This window comes from Tupaia chinensis, unplaced genomic scaffold (genome assembly GCF_000334495.1).
Source record: "Tupaia chinensis unplaced genomic scaffold, TupChi_1.0 Scaffold000532_1, whole genome shotgun sequence".
NCBI lineage: Eukaryota > Metazoa > Chordata > Mammalia > Scandentia > Tupaiidae > Tupaia > Tupaia belangeri.
In genome coordinates this window covers 1,328,547-1,339,854 of record NW_006160045.1, presented here as the reverse complement: position 1 = coordinate 1,339,854, position 11,308 = coordinate 1,328,547, and the positions used below count along the sequence as shown (strand labels likewise).

Genomic DNA, 11,308 nt, shown 5'->3' with positions numbered 1-11,308 from the left:
GGAAAGAAAGAACTTGCAGTGCCCTTGCAGGTGATGAATGAACACTGAGTGTCTCAGTGATTCGAAATCAAGAGGCCATTTCCACAATAACCCGAGGGGTTGGAATATATCACTTAAGCAGCTTGTCCTCTCGAAAGAGTAGTTTAAGCCTGGGACTTTTGAAGTGTGGCTGGAATTTGTTTCTCCAGCTAAACTTTGTCCTATTCATCTTTGAGCCCTGGCCTGTTTCCTAGTGGAAAACTGAAAGCGTTTAAAACAATGTGCCGACCGTCTGCCAGGTTTTGGTTGAGATATTAACGGCAGTCTGATCTAAATGTCGTTACTCAGTTTTATTGGGAGTTATATCAGAAATAAAGGGAACGAGTTTAAAGCTGGAGCTCCATGGGGCCGTTTGGTCAATCTCTGTGTGGCGGGTTAGACTTTCCAACAAAGATTATGGCTGAATTTGTGCAGGATTGCTTCCATCACCATGTGGTTGAGCTAGGTCAAGCGCTGAGTGTGACAGAATAGGCTGTGTAGAGCCCAGTTGTGGTGCAGCAGGAACATAACTGGGCCCACATGGGAAAGGTCCTGGGCTTGCACCCTGGGACCTCCTTGAGGACTGCAGGCATATGCACGCCTGTGACCCAGTCCAGCTGAGGTTGGGGGTGAACTGTCGTGTGAGAACCCTCTTGGAGATCCCTGTCTCTCTCTCTCTCTCTGTGTCTCTCATGGAAGGGTTAAATAAATCAACCCCCCCCCCAATAGACTACACAGCAATATATTTATTTTGGTCATGCAAGGACAAATAAAGCTGTATTTTTTTTTAACCGAGAATATTTATTGCCTGACTAGTCGTTGAAATCCTTAAGATGAACTGGATGCTGCAACAGCTGCCCTCTTGAGTTTGGGTGTTGTTCCTTCATGAAATCCAGGCCTGAATCTGCAGTATGCAATTTTTAGGTGCCTCATTCGACCAGTCCCAGTGGTACTGGTCTTTTAGCCTAGGCACTCCAGTATACTTTCTCTTGTGTGTGGCAGGGTAGCCACATTTGCGACAGGTTGACTTCTGAAGGTGGTAGGCCTTAGACTCACAGCGGCGGCACATGTGAGTCTTATTGAGATGCTTCCCAAACGATGACATTCCCTTTGTGATCTCGCTTCTGTGGCTGAGACCAAAGAGCCCTAAGGCTGTATTTTAAGAATATGTAACTAGTTTATTAAGTGGGAATCTCAATAAATACAAATGGGACATGGAGTTATCTGTTTTTCTCTTTATGGCTTTGTCAGGTTTCTGCTCCCTAACCCTTGATAGCACCTTGGGTAGGTCTCATTGCTTTTCAATGACTTTCAGTTATAAGAACAGTCTTACAGACCAGCAGTTGGCGTAATGGCTATGTTGCTGGACTCCCATGTAGTCGACCGCAGTTCGAGTCGCAGACCCGGGGGCTTAAACTCACACTGGGTGTGTTTGCACATGTGTGCCCAAGATCCCGAGAGGAGAATGGAGGAGAAGGGATTGCAGCATGGCCATCCCCCCGGAGAGTGATTTCTTGCTTTCTGTCTCTTTGTCTCTTTCTGTCCTTCTGGTGAGTGCATGTGCCCTATAGCAAAAACCTCGCCAAAACAAAAAACAAAAAAAGGAACAAAAAGAACAGTCTTACTTAGGCAGTTGTGACTCACTTTCAGGAATTCAAATGTCTCCTCTAGTCTAAATCAAAACTCAGTCTTCCTTTCCACCCACAGTCTCTTCCTTCTCTAGCTCTGTCTGGCCTTACCCTTGGTCTCGATAAGCAGTGATAAGGGCAAATTCCGACTCCTACTTCCCCCAGGCCTTGGGGCCTGGGTCTTCCGATGCCCCCCAGCCCCATTCTGCCTTGGAGGGGAGGAAGCTCTGGTATTGCCATTTGCTCACTCTCTCTAATTTTCCCATTTCTGGTTTCTCTTAGATAAGCTGGAAGTAGACCACAGGGATTTTCCTCTGATTGTCCTCAGCACCCGGGCTTTTCTCAAAATACACAGTAAGGACAGTCCCATTAAGTATACGTTTGCAGATCCATATGCTACAGCACAGGTATATTCCTGTGTAAAAACTTCATTTGATCAGAGTTCTTCAGAGACAAACATTATTCCTACAATTTCTTTAGTTTATTATGAAAGAACGGACTATACAAAGTGAATAGAGGGCTGGCCAGTGGCATGGTGGTTCAGATGGCTGAATCCCACCTGGCTGACTACGTGGTTTGAGTCCCAGACCCAGAAGCTTGAAAAACATGCCAGGCATATGTACATGCTCAAAATCTCGAAAGGCAAAAAGGAGAAGGAATTGCTGCAGGGCCATCTCCCATGGAGCGTGCTTTCTCACTGTCTTTCTCTCTCTAGTGTGCACACATGCACTCTGGAAAAATTTTCCAAAGGAAGAAAGAAAGAAATAAGGAAGGAAAGAAGAAAGAAAGAGAGAAAGGAAAAAGCATAGCCAACATTGAGTTTTGAACACTATTGTTTTTCAAATAAGGGCCCAGAGGATCTGAATGTCTTCTCAGACTGTCTCCTTCATGCACATGGGGAGATGATGATGGCGTCCATGTGGCATGTGGGTCAGGCAGGGTCAGTGCCCTCTGTTTCCCTGTGGTACCACCTCTTGGGGAGTGGGTGGACTGAGTACCGTAGAGGCAAGTCCTGAGCTTTGTGCTTTTCTATTTTAGTTTGTTCATATTTTTATTGAACTGATACGTTGGGAACATTGAATCAATGCAGACGATTTTTGAAGAATATAATCTAGAAAATTCAATTATTTAGTGCCTGTAAGAGTTTCAAAGATTAAAGTGCTGCGTAAAAATGTGCAAGTATTTATTATTAAAATTAAATCCATGTTTGTTCCATACAATTAGATTGTATTGGCAAAATGGCTCCAATGATTTCTTAAAACACATTCTGTGTGATTTTTGTTGTGTCTTTTCCTAATTCCCCTAGGCGGAATTAGCAACTGCTTCTCTCGGTTGTTCCCATGGCTTTTTCTTTATACCTTTCATTCAGCTAGATTCAATTCGATTTGATTTGATTTAGTTTCAAATAACATTTATTAAGCGTAAACTATGTACTAGGTACTGTGCTAGGCCCTGAGGAACAAGAGGTTGAATCATGAAGCATCTAGAGCTTGTGTGTGTGCGTGTGTGTGTGTGTGTGTTAACGTTTATATGATCAGTTCTGTGGTGAGAACAAAATTCAAAGGAGGCAGAAAGGGGGGAAAATCTATCACTATTCCTGGAGAGTTCAAACGTGAATTAACTTGGAAAGTTTTCAGCAAAATCATGCCCTTTCCTTTTTTGAGAGAGAGAGATTTTTGCTCTAGGGTGTATGTGCTCGCCAAAGAGACATAGATAGACAGAAAGTGAGAAATTACCCCCCAGGGGGCATGGCCATGCCACAATCCCTTCTCCTCTGTTCTCTTCTCAGGATCCTGGGCATGCGCGCACCTGCACCCAGCATGAATTTCAAGCCACCAGCTGGGACTCGAACATGGAAGTCCAGCAACATAACCATTACACCAAACCCTGGTTCCTAAACTATGCCCATTCCTTTTTGAAAGGATTCAGATCTCTGTGGATAGGTAGAGAAAGTGCTCCTCCTCCCCACTCTGAAAGAAAAAACACAACAGGAAGGTATGCATAGTTTCACTGATTTTGCCCTTGAACTTGGTGAACACATTTCTGCAATTGGACATGTTTCTTAGGCTTCCATGTTGCTCAAGTTTCCAACAAACATGCCAAGTGTGATGCAAACGTCCCCCTGTACTCACAGTTGCCTTCTCTTGCTCATCACTCTGGCTTATTTACTGAAAAGTTGATCCTGAATAGTCCACAACTAGAATTCGAGGAAATCGTTCAGAGGAACAGCATTTATGATTATAGAATCTCTGCAAATGTGATCATTAGGAAGACCTAGATCTAGATGTCTAGAAGTATTAGCAGAGATTTTTAAAGATAATGAACAGTAACTAAAATAAACTAAGGCCCCCCAAATTATATATTAAAGCCTAAAAAGTCAAGATGATGATCGCAAACCATTTGGCTGTTAAAAAAGCAGGATTGGAGTTACCAACATTATACATACTTCCATGTACAAAGAAGAGGGTAGCAATGGAGAAAGGTCTTTCAGAGGACTGGGAAAATTTATGCACATAGAGAAGAGAATCTTCTCTATGTCCATAGATTTCAAGAAAAAAAGCTAGAGATGGAAAGAAAGATGAACGTCACTTTCAGAGACTAGGGACATCTCAGTGGTCGCCATTTACAGTCCAAGTAAGAAACTGGTAGGAGACAAGACAGGAAAGGTGGGGGGCCTTCAAGAGTAGAGCACCCTGTGTACTTTCTCGTTCTCACCCTGGCCTCTAAGGACAGCCAGTCTTTGGACCTCTTCTCTTTCTTTATTGAGTTCCTCAGAGAGCTCATTCCCGTCTAGGATTTCAGTCCCTTTCAAATGGATTGTTTAAGACCCGATGCAGACCTAGCTCCATGACTCCGTCTCACATCTCCAACTGCTTGTTGATCTTCTCCACCAGGTTCTAGCATCTCAGGTTCTTCATCTCAGAAATGTATCTTCCTCTATCCTCTTTTAACTGGTTGCTTCAAGTCTCAAAGCTGGTGCTGCCACTGTTAGCACCACTCAGGTTGTTTTCCCATGAGCCACTAATCTGGAGATAGTTGTGGGAAGCCCAGAGGAAAACAACCTCATGGAATGTTTCCAAGAACACGATTTAGTGCCACTGAATGGAAGCCCGGGGGACAATCCAGAAAAAGCATTGTCCATATGGCTACCTTTGGTTAACCATCCTCCAGCCTCACTGAGGAAGGCACATCTGCCATCCCCACACTGGTTACCTTCTGTGGGGTGGCTGTGCTTTATCACATTGAAGGAGCCATTTTCTCGATTCTAATCCTAAATGCAGCTGCTCCTAGGTATCCGTGTATCCACTCTGGACCAGTGAGATGGGGTTGTGGGAAGGTTAGTACTCCAGGCTAAAAACCTTGTCATCACCTTGGCATCTCTCTCCAATTTGTTGTCAAGTCTCATCAATTCTGCCTCTCTATTGTCTCTTGTTTTCAGGTCCTGCCTTATGGCCAGGATGTGGTTCTGCTCAGAGGTTCTAACCTGGCTGCAAATTAGAATCCCCAGGGAGCTTTGCAAAACTCCCTTTGTCTGGGCCTCACCCAGACCAATTAAATCAGAATATCTGGGTGGAGGCTGAGACATCCCATGGCTCTAAGTTCATCCGCAGCTCTCACGTGTAGTGGGGTGGAGAAGGCTTGCTGGCGCTGCCCTGGCCTGGCTGTGCTCTTTAATTCCCCTGACCTAGGACATCATTCACACATTCGGAGAATCAATTTGCAATTCTATACAATGTGGTAATACTTGCCAAGCAGGATTATTGAAGAAGCAGATGAAACGGTGGTGTGAAAAGGCTTGATAAATGTAAAGAACTGGGTACTGTTACAGAGATTATCACAGACTTACTGCTACCGGTCTAATTCTAGACCTAATCACCTTCGCAGGGATGAAGAAAGTGTCTTTCTAGCTGTGCTCCTTGCCTTCAGGATCCTGCCTGTCAATTCTTCCTCTAAGCTGGGACCAGCTCAGCTTTTCTAAGTAACGCTTTTGCTCAGGAACTATCCCACTTTCGATGTCTGCCAAACTAAGTCCACTGTGCTATACTTCCCCAAACTGAAACCCAAACTACTTTCCTAACCTCATCTAATTCTTCCTAAATATGGTTGCTATTTTCAGTCGCCACCCAGCTAGTGAGCCAGCTGACCAACATCTGAGTTCCATCACAAGATGGCATCGCGCTAGAACTGTGGAACTTGGATACAAATCGAAAAGTAGTTTGTAGACAGGTTGACATTGGTAGTGTAGTGGTGAGCATAGCTGCCTTCCAAAATGTAGCTCATAGAAATAATACAGTCCCTGAATTTTCCCCACTCTTTCCGTCTGTTTTCCCTAATGCAAAAATATGCACAAAGCACATTGGCTCTTAAATTGTTCTAAAAAAAGATTAAAAGATGAATGAATGAAATGTCATTACTAAACGGTAACAGGTAACTTATCTACTTCCCAGTCTACTTTTAAGAATTACAGTAGCTAGCAGGACTGGCTTCATGCAGTGTAACCTGTGTAGTTGCACAGGTAATCCATTCCCTGAATTTTCCCAACTCTTTCCGTCTGTTTTCCCTAATGCAAAAATATGCACAAAGCACATTGGCTCTTAAATTGTTCTAAAAAAAGATTAAAAGATGAATGAATGAAATGTCATTACTAAACGGTAACAGGTAACTTATCTACTTCCCAGTCTACTTTTAAGAATTACAGTAGCTAGCAGGACTGGCTTCATGCAGTGTAACCTGTGTAGTTGCACAGGGATCCACACTCAGAAGGGGCTGATGCCCAGTGTGGGCTCTGCTAATGCCATCTTGAAATTCTTAGTATTGGGCAAGGCTCCACATTTTGTACTGGGCCTTACAAAATGATGGTGAGTTATAATGTTTGATTATTCATTTCTTCTCTTTTTATTTGATTGCCTTAAACAGAATTTAAGGCTATGTCACTGAAGGAGGACTGAAATGGAGAAAGATAAAAATAAAATTTAAAAGTAACCTTTTAATGAGGCACAGGAAAAGTAAGGTCAGGAAAAGATGGAGCTGGGGCTGAGTTTACTACATTAGGAACCATGTCAAAATGTCCAGTTCAAGGCTGGCTTCACGATGTAGCAGTAGCGTTCTGCTCGAGAGAATTCAGATCCCACCTGGTGAGTATGGTTCAAAGACCTGCCCAGTCAGCCTGAAATACTCTGGGCACAATGTGAGTGACCAGCATCTGCAGGGCTAGAGGACTGGGAATCACGGCGTGACCAGCACATGTGGAGTGTCCTTTTCTGTCTCTCTCTCTTGTTTGTTCATGAGCTCTATCCTAAGTGAATATAAAAGATTTAATGTCCAATTAACCCACTAGAAATGGACCACGATTATGGTTTCAGGCTTTTTAGTAGCCAGAGGAGGAAGAAATGAGGCTAAATTAAATTATCCATGACTAGCAGCTAAACAGAAGCGCAAATATCCCTCAGAGACCAGAGGGAAGTTTCTCTCATGGGTCTTCATAATTGGGACAGGCTAAAACATGCTTTAGGGACAATACTACTGGCAACACCTGCACTGTGAACCCACAAACAAGTGTCACAGGGCCTGTTCTGATGTTCCTCACACCAGCGACAACGCACAATTCAGTAAAATTGCTTGCACTTGGGAGGGGTGCAGCTCATGTGTGCTGAATGAGTGAATGAATGAAAAGATGTAAAGGGGGGCCAACGTGAATCTGAATATAGGTGTCTAGTTCTGGTGATCTGACAGCTTAATTTAGGGATTGATTTTAGAGTATTCCGAAGAATGGATGGACTCCATATTCTCTAGAGAATCTGCCAAAAGAAATACCATTTCTCTTTTGTGGTTCAAAGGACAGCATCAACAGAGTACAAAAGCAGAAAAAGAGGTAGTATAAAATAATTGCAGTTCCCATATTTGAAAAGGGATGAAAATTCAGAATATGTAAACAGGGACTAGAACTCAACAATAGCAAAGACAAAACAAAACAAAACAACAACAACTCAATTCAAAAATGGGCAAAGGACTTCAACAGACATTTCTCTAAAGAATATATACAAATGGCTGATAAATGCATAAAAAAGATGTGAACCAAATCAAAACCCCAATGAGATACCACTTCATGCCCCCTAGAATCGCTATTATAAAAGAAATAAACAAATAACAACAACAACAAAAACAGAAAACAGTTAGGCTTGACAAAGAAAATTGGGACCCTGTGCACTGTTGGTGCAAATGTAAAATGATATTGCTCCTGTGGCAAATAGTCTGGCAGTTCCTCCAAAATCTGAAAATAAATTTCTATATAATCCAGCAATTTAACATCCTGTTATAAACCCAAAAGAATTGAAAACAGAGACTTGAGCAGATCTTTGTATACCCACATTCATAGCATCACAATTCACAATAGCCAGAAGGTGGAAACAAGCCAGATAAGCCATCAGTCTATGTCCATAGATGGGTGAATGGATGAGGAAAACGTAGTGTACAAACAATGAATTACTAGTCAGCCTTAAAAAGGAAGGATATTCTGACGCACAATACAACATGGGTGAAACTTGAGACATTATACAAAGTGGAATAAGCCAGTCACAAAAGGACAAATATTGTATGGATCAGTTGAAGCAAGGCACCTAGAGAAATCAAATGTATAGAAACAGAAAGTAGAACGGTGGTTGTTGCGACTAGGGGCAGATAGAAGAGGAGGTTATTGTTTAATAGCAGCCTGACCCTGTTGCCTATAGGTTAAGGGATCCAGACCCCACATGGCTGGCCTCAGTTTGAATCCTGGCCCTGGCAGCTTGAAAAACATGCCGGGCTAGAGAAATGGAGAAGAAGGGATTGTGACATGACCGTGCCCCACTGGAGGATGCTTTCTTTCTCTCCCTCTGGCAAGTACACACACTCTCTGTAACAAAAGCTGTTTAATGGCACAGGGTTTCAGTATGAGATTACAGAGTTCTGGAGATGGATAGTGGTGATGGTTGTGTAACAATGTTAATGTACTTAATGCCTCTGTACACGTAACATGGTAACTTGTATGTATGTTCTACCCATATTTTAAACATCTTGACATGTAGTGTCTATTGGGCCTTCAAACTCTCCATAGGAGTGAATCTGAGGTTATTCTAATAATATCATCTCTGAAAACTGCTCTTGCTGTGAAAAATGAAGCATGTTCGTAGAAGTGGCATAGCAAGAGGGTTTCAGCTGCAAACAATGGAAAGCAACACAAAATGACTTAAACAACAGGGAGATTTATTGTCTCACAAAATGAGGAACATGCAGAGAGGGCACTTCCAGGGTTGGTTAACTCAGGCTAAATGACATCATCAGTCTTGGTTCCTTTACCCTCTTTCCTAACATTCCCCTTTCCCCCTTAAAGTGCTGTCCTCAGGGAAGTCTCCCTCATCTTTACACGACGGTGGCCAGCATCCTCACATTAGATGCAGATTTGGTGACACATGGCTGTAGAAAATGTTTTGTCCACCTCTTTTTTGATATTGAAGAACCCCTTTCCAGAAGCTTCCAGCTGACTTCTTGTCATGTCTTATTATCCCAGAAGTGGGTCACATTCACCTCCTTAAGTCAGTCACTGGCAAAAGAAATGGTATCACCATGAGTGGCAGCATGACCAATTAGAACCTAAGAATGTCTGAAGTTAGAATGTCTAAGGCAGGTGGGGAAGGGTAAAAGCTGGTTCATGGGAGATGGGGAAGACAAACCATCAACAGGTCAGAGTCTAGCTTCCACTCTCATTAGAACCATGAGCCTAGGTAGTTTACATAAATATCCGAGCCTCAATTTCCACAACTGTGAAGTGAGGGTAACAAGAATTCCTTATTTGATGGCTGGGAGGATTAAGTGAAATAATGTTTGCAGAACACCCAGTAGAGTGAGTTAGATGTAGACCTGTTGAACATGATCTCCTTATTGATATATGTGATAAGTACTTCATAATGGTAGTTATTGGGATTATTTTTCTTGTCTCAGATGTGTGGATGCCCAATTGCTCAGTCCCCCTTCTTTAGCTTACCCACACCAGTCAACGCTCAGGGAATAACAGCACTCAGGCAGTAAACCATAGTAGCTATGGAATCTAGCTCTGTGTGAGGGAGAGTCTTAGGGTATATTGGTTTCTGCAGGCTGCCACGATCAAGTTCCACAGACTGGATGGCTTAAAGGACAGTTTATTTGTTTATTTATAAAAAGATTTTTCTTGATTCACAATGGAGTGTGTATGTGCCTATGTGAGAATGAGAGCCAGAAAAAGATTGTGTATGTGTGTGTGTGCGTGTGTGTGAGAGAGAGAAGAGTGAGTTAGATGTAGACCTGTTGAACATGATCTCCTTATTGATATATGTGATAAGTACTTCATAATGGTAGTTATTGGGATTATTTTTCTTGTCTCAGATGTGTGGATGCCCAATTGCTCAGTCCCCCTTCTTTAGCTTACCCACACCAGTCAACGCTCAGGGAATAACAGCACTCAGGCAGTAAACCATAGTAGCTATGGAATCTAGCTCTGTGTGAGGGAGAGTCTTAGGGTATATTGGTTTCTGCAGGCTGCCACGATCAAGTTCCACAGACTGGATGGCTTAAAGGACAGTTTATTTGTTTATTTATAAAAAGATTTTTCTTGATTCACAATGGAGTGTGTATGTGCCTATGTGAGAATGAGAGCCAGAAAAAGATTGTGTATGTGTGTGTGTGCGTGTGTGTGAGAGAGAGAGAGAGAGAGAGAGAGAGGGAGGGAGAAAAAGGAAGAGAGAGAGCGAGATGAGCACTCAGATCTTGGGCACTTGCACACGTGTCTAGTGTGTTTCACAATGGCCAGGCCATGGGTTTGAATTGTGGTGACTGTGTGGGATCTTGTCTTTCTTGAGCAGTCCCCTTAACTTCTTTAACAGATTTGGAAATAATCTCGAATCTCGCTCCAGGTGACCTGGAGTCACTGGATTATCAGAGGTTTGTGAAGAAACAGTGTGGAGTTAATTTCTAGGTGAGGATGTGAAAAGCATGACTCTGGAAAAGAGAATAGAAAGTCCTGAGAAAGCCATTTCAAAGGAGCAGGCATTAAGCACTGACTGTATGCAAGGCATGAACCCTTTATTCTGCATAATTCAATAGAGTGTTCATGGGTGGATGAGGTGAATAAACAACAGTTCCAGTATTTAGAGGTCTATAGGTGTTATAACCATGTGAACAGCTAGTTATGATGTAAGGAATGCAGTAAGAACAAAATGAAAGAAAAACCAATAGGTCATAATAACCTATAGGTGAAAATGAGTCTGGCTGAAGAAATATGGGTGAGCTTTGAAAGGGGAGAGGGTCAGCTGAGAAGTAGAGATGGAAATGCCCTTGGAACTTTTGAAAGTGCCAAATATTTGGGGATTGATAATAATGAATGTAGGCTATGTAGTTGCATTAAAGAAAGTACAAAAAAAAAAACTGCAAGAGAGATAAGGAAGAGCAAATCCATTTGAAATCTTGGGGGAGGCTTGGAGCCCCAAAGTACTGAGTCACAATAGTAGACTTAAAAGTCATTTGCTGACCCTAAGCTAAAACAGGAAGGGCTTGGATGAGATGAAGATGCATTTTAAGCCAAATCAGATGGAATTGCCTGGATACTGTGGTCTGTGGGAGGAGTCTCAGCTCAGGGATTAAGGAGAAGTGCT

General features: G+C 42.7%; 1 protein-coding gene across 3 annotated transcripts in view; it reads left to right on the top strand.

The window, feature by feature from the left end:
* The window catches only part of RNF152 (ring finger protein 152), a 134,099-nt gene that overhangs the window by 15,620 nt on the left and 107,171 nt on the right, over positions 1–11,308 (top strand). The window contains exon 1 of one of the 3 annotated variants that reach the window (XM_006157193.2): positions 3,470–3,641. The exons of the other annotated variants lie outside the window; for them this stretch is intronic. The gene's annotated coding sequence lies outside the window, so the exon portion shown is untranslated. Of the gene's footprint in view, positions 1–3,469; positions 3,642–11,308 lie in introns of those variants that run through there. 3 annotated transcript variants of the gene reach the window in all.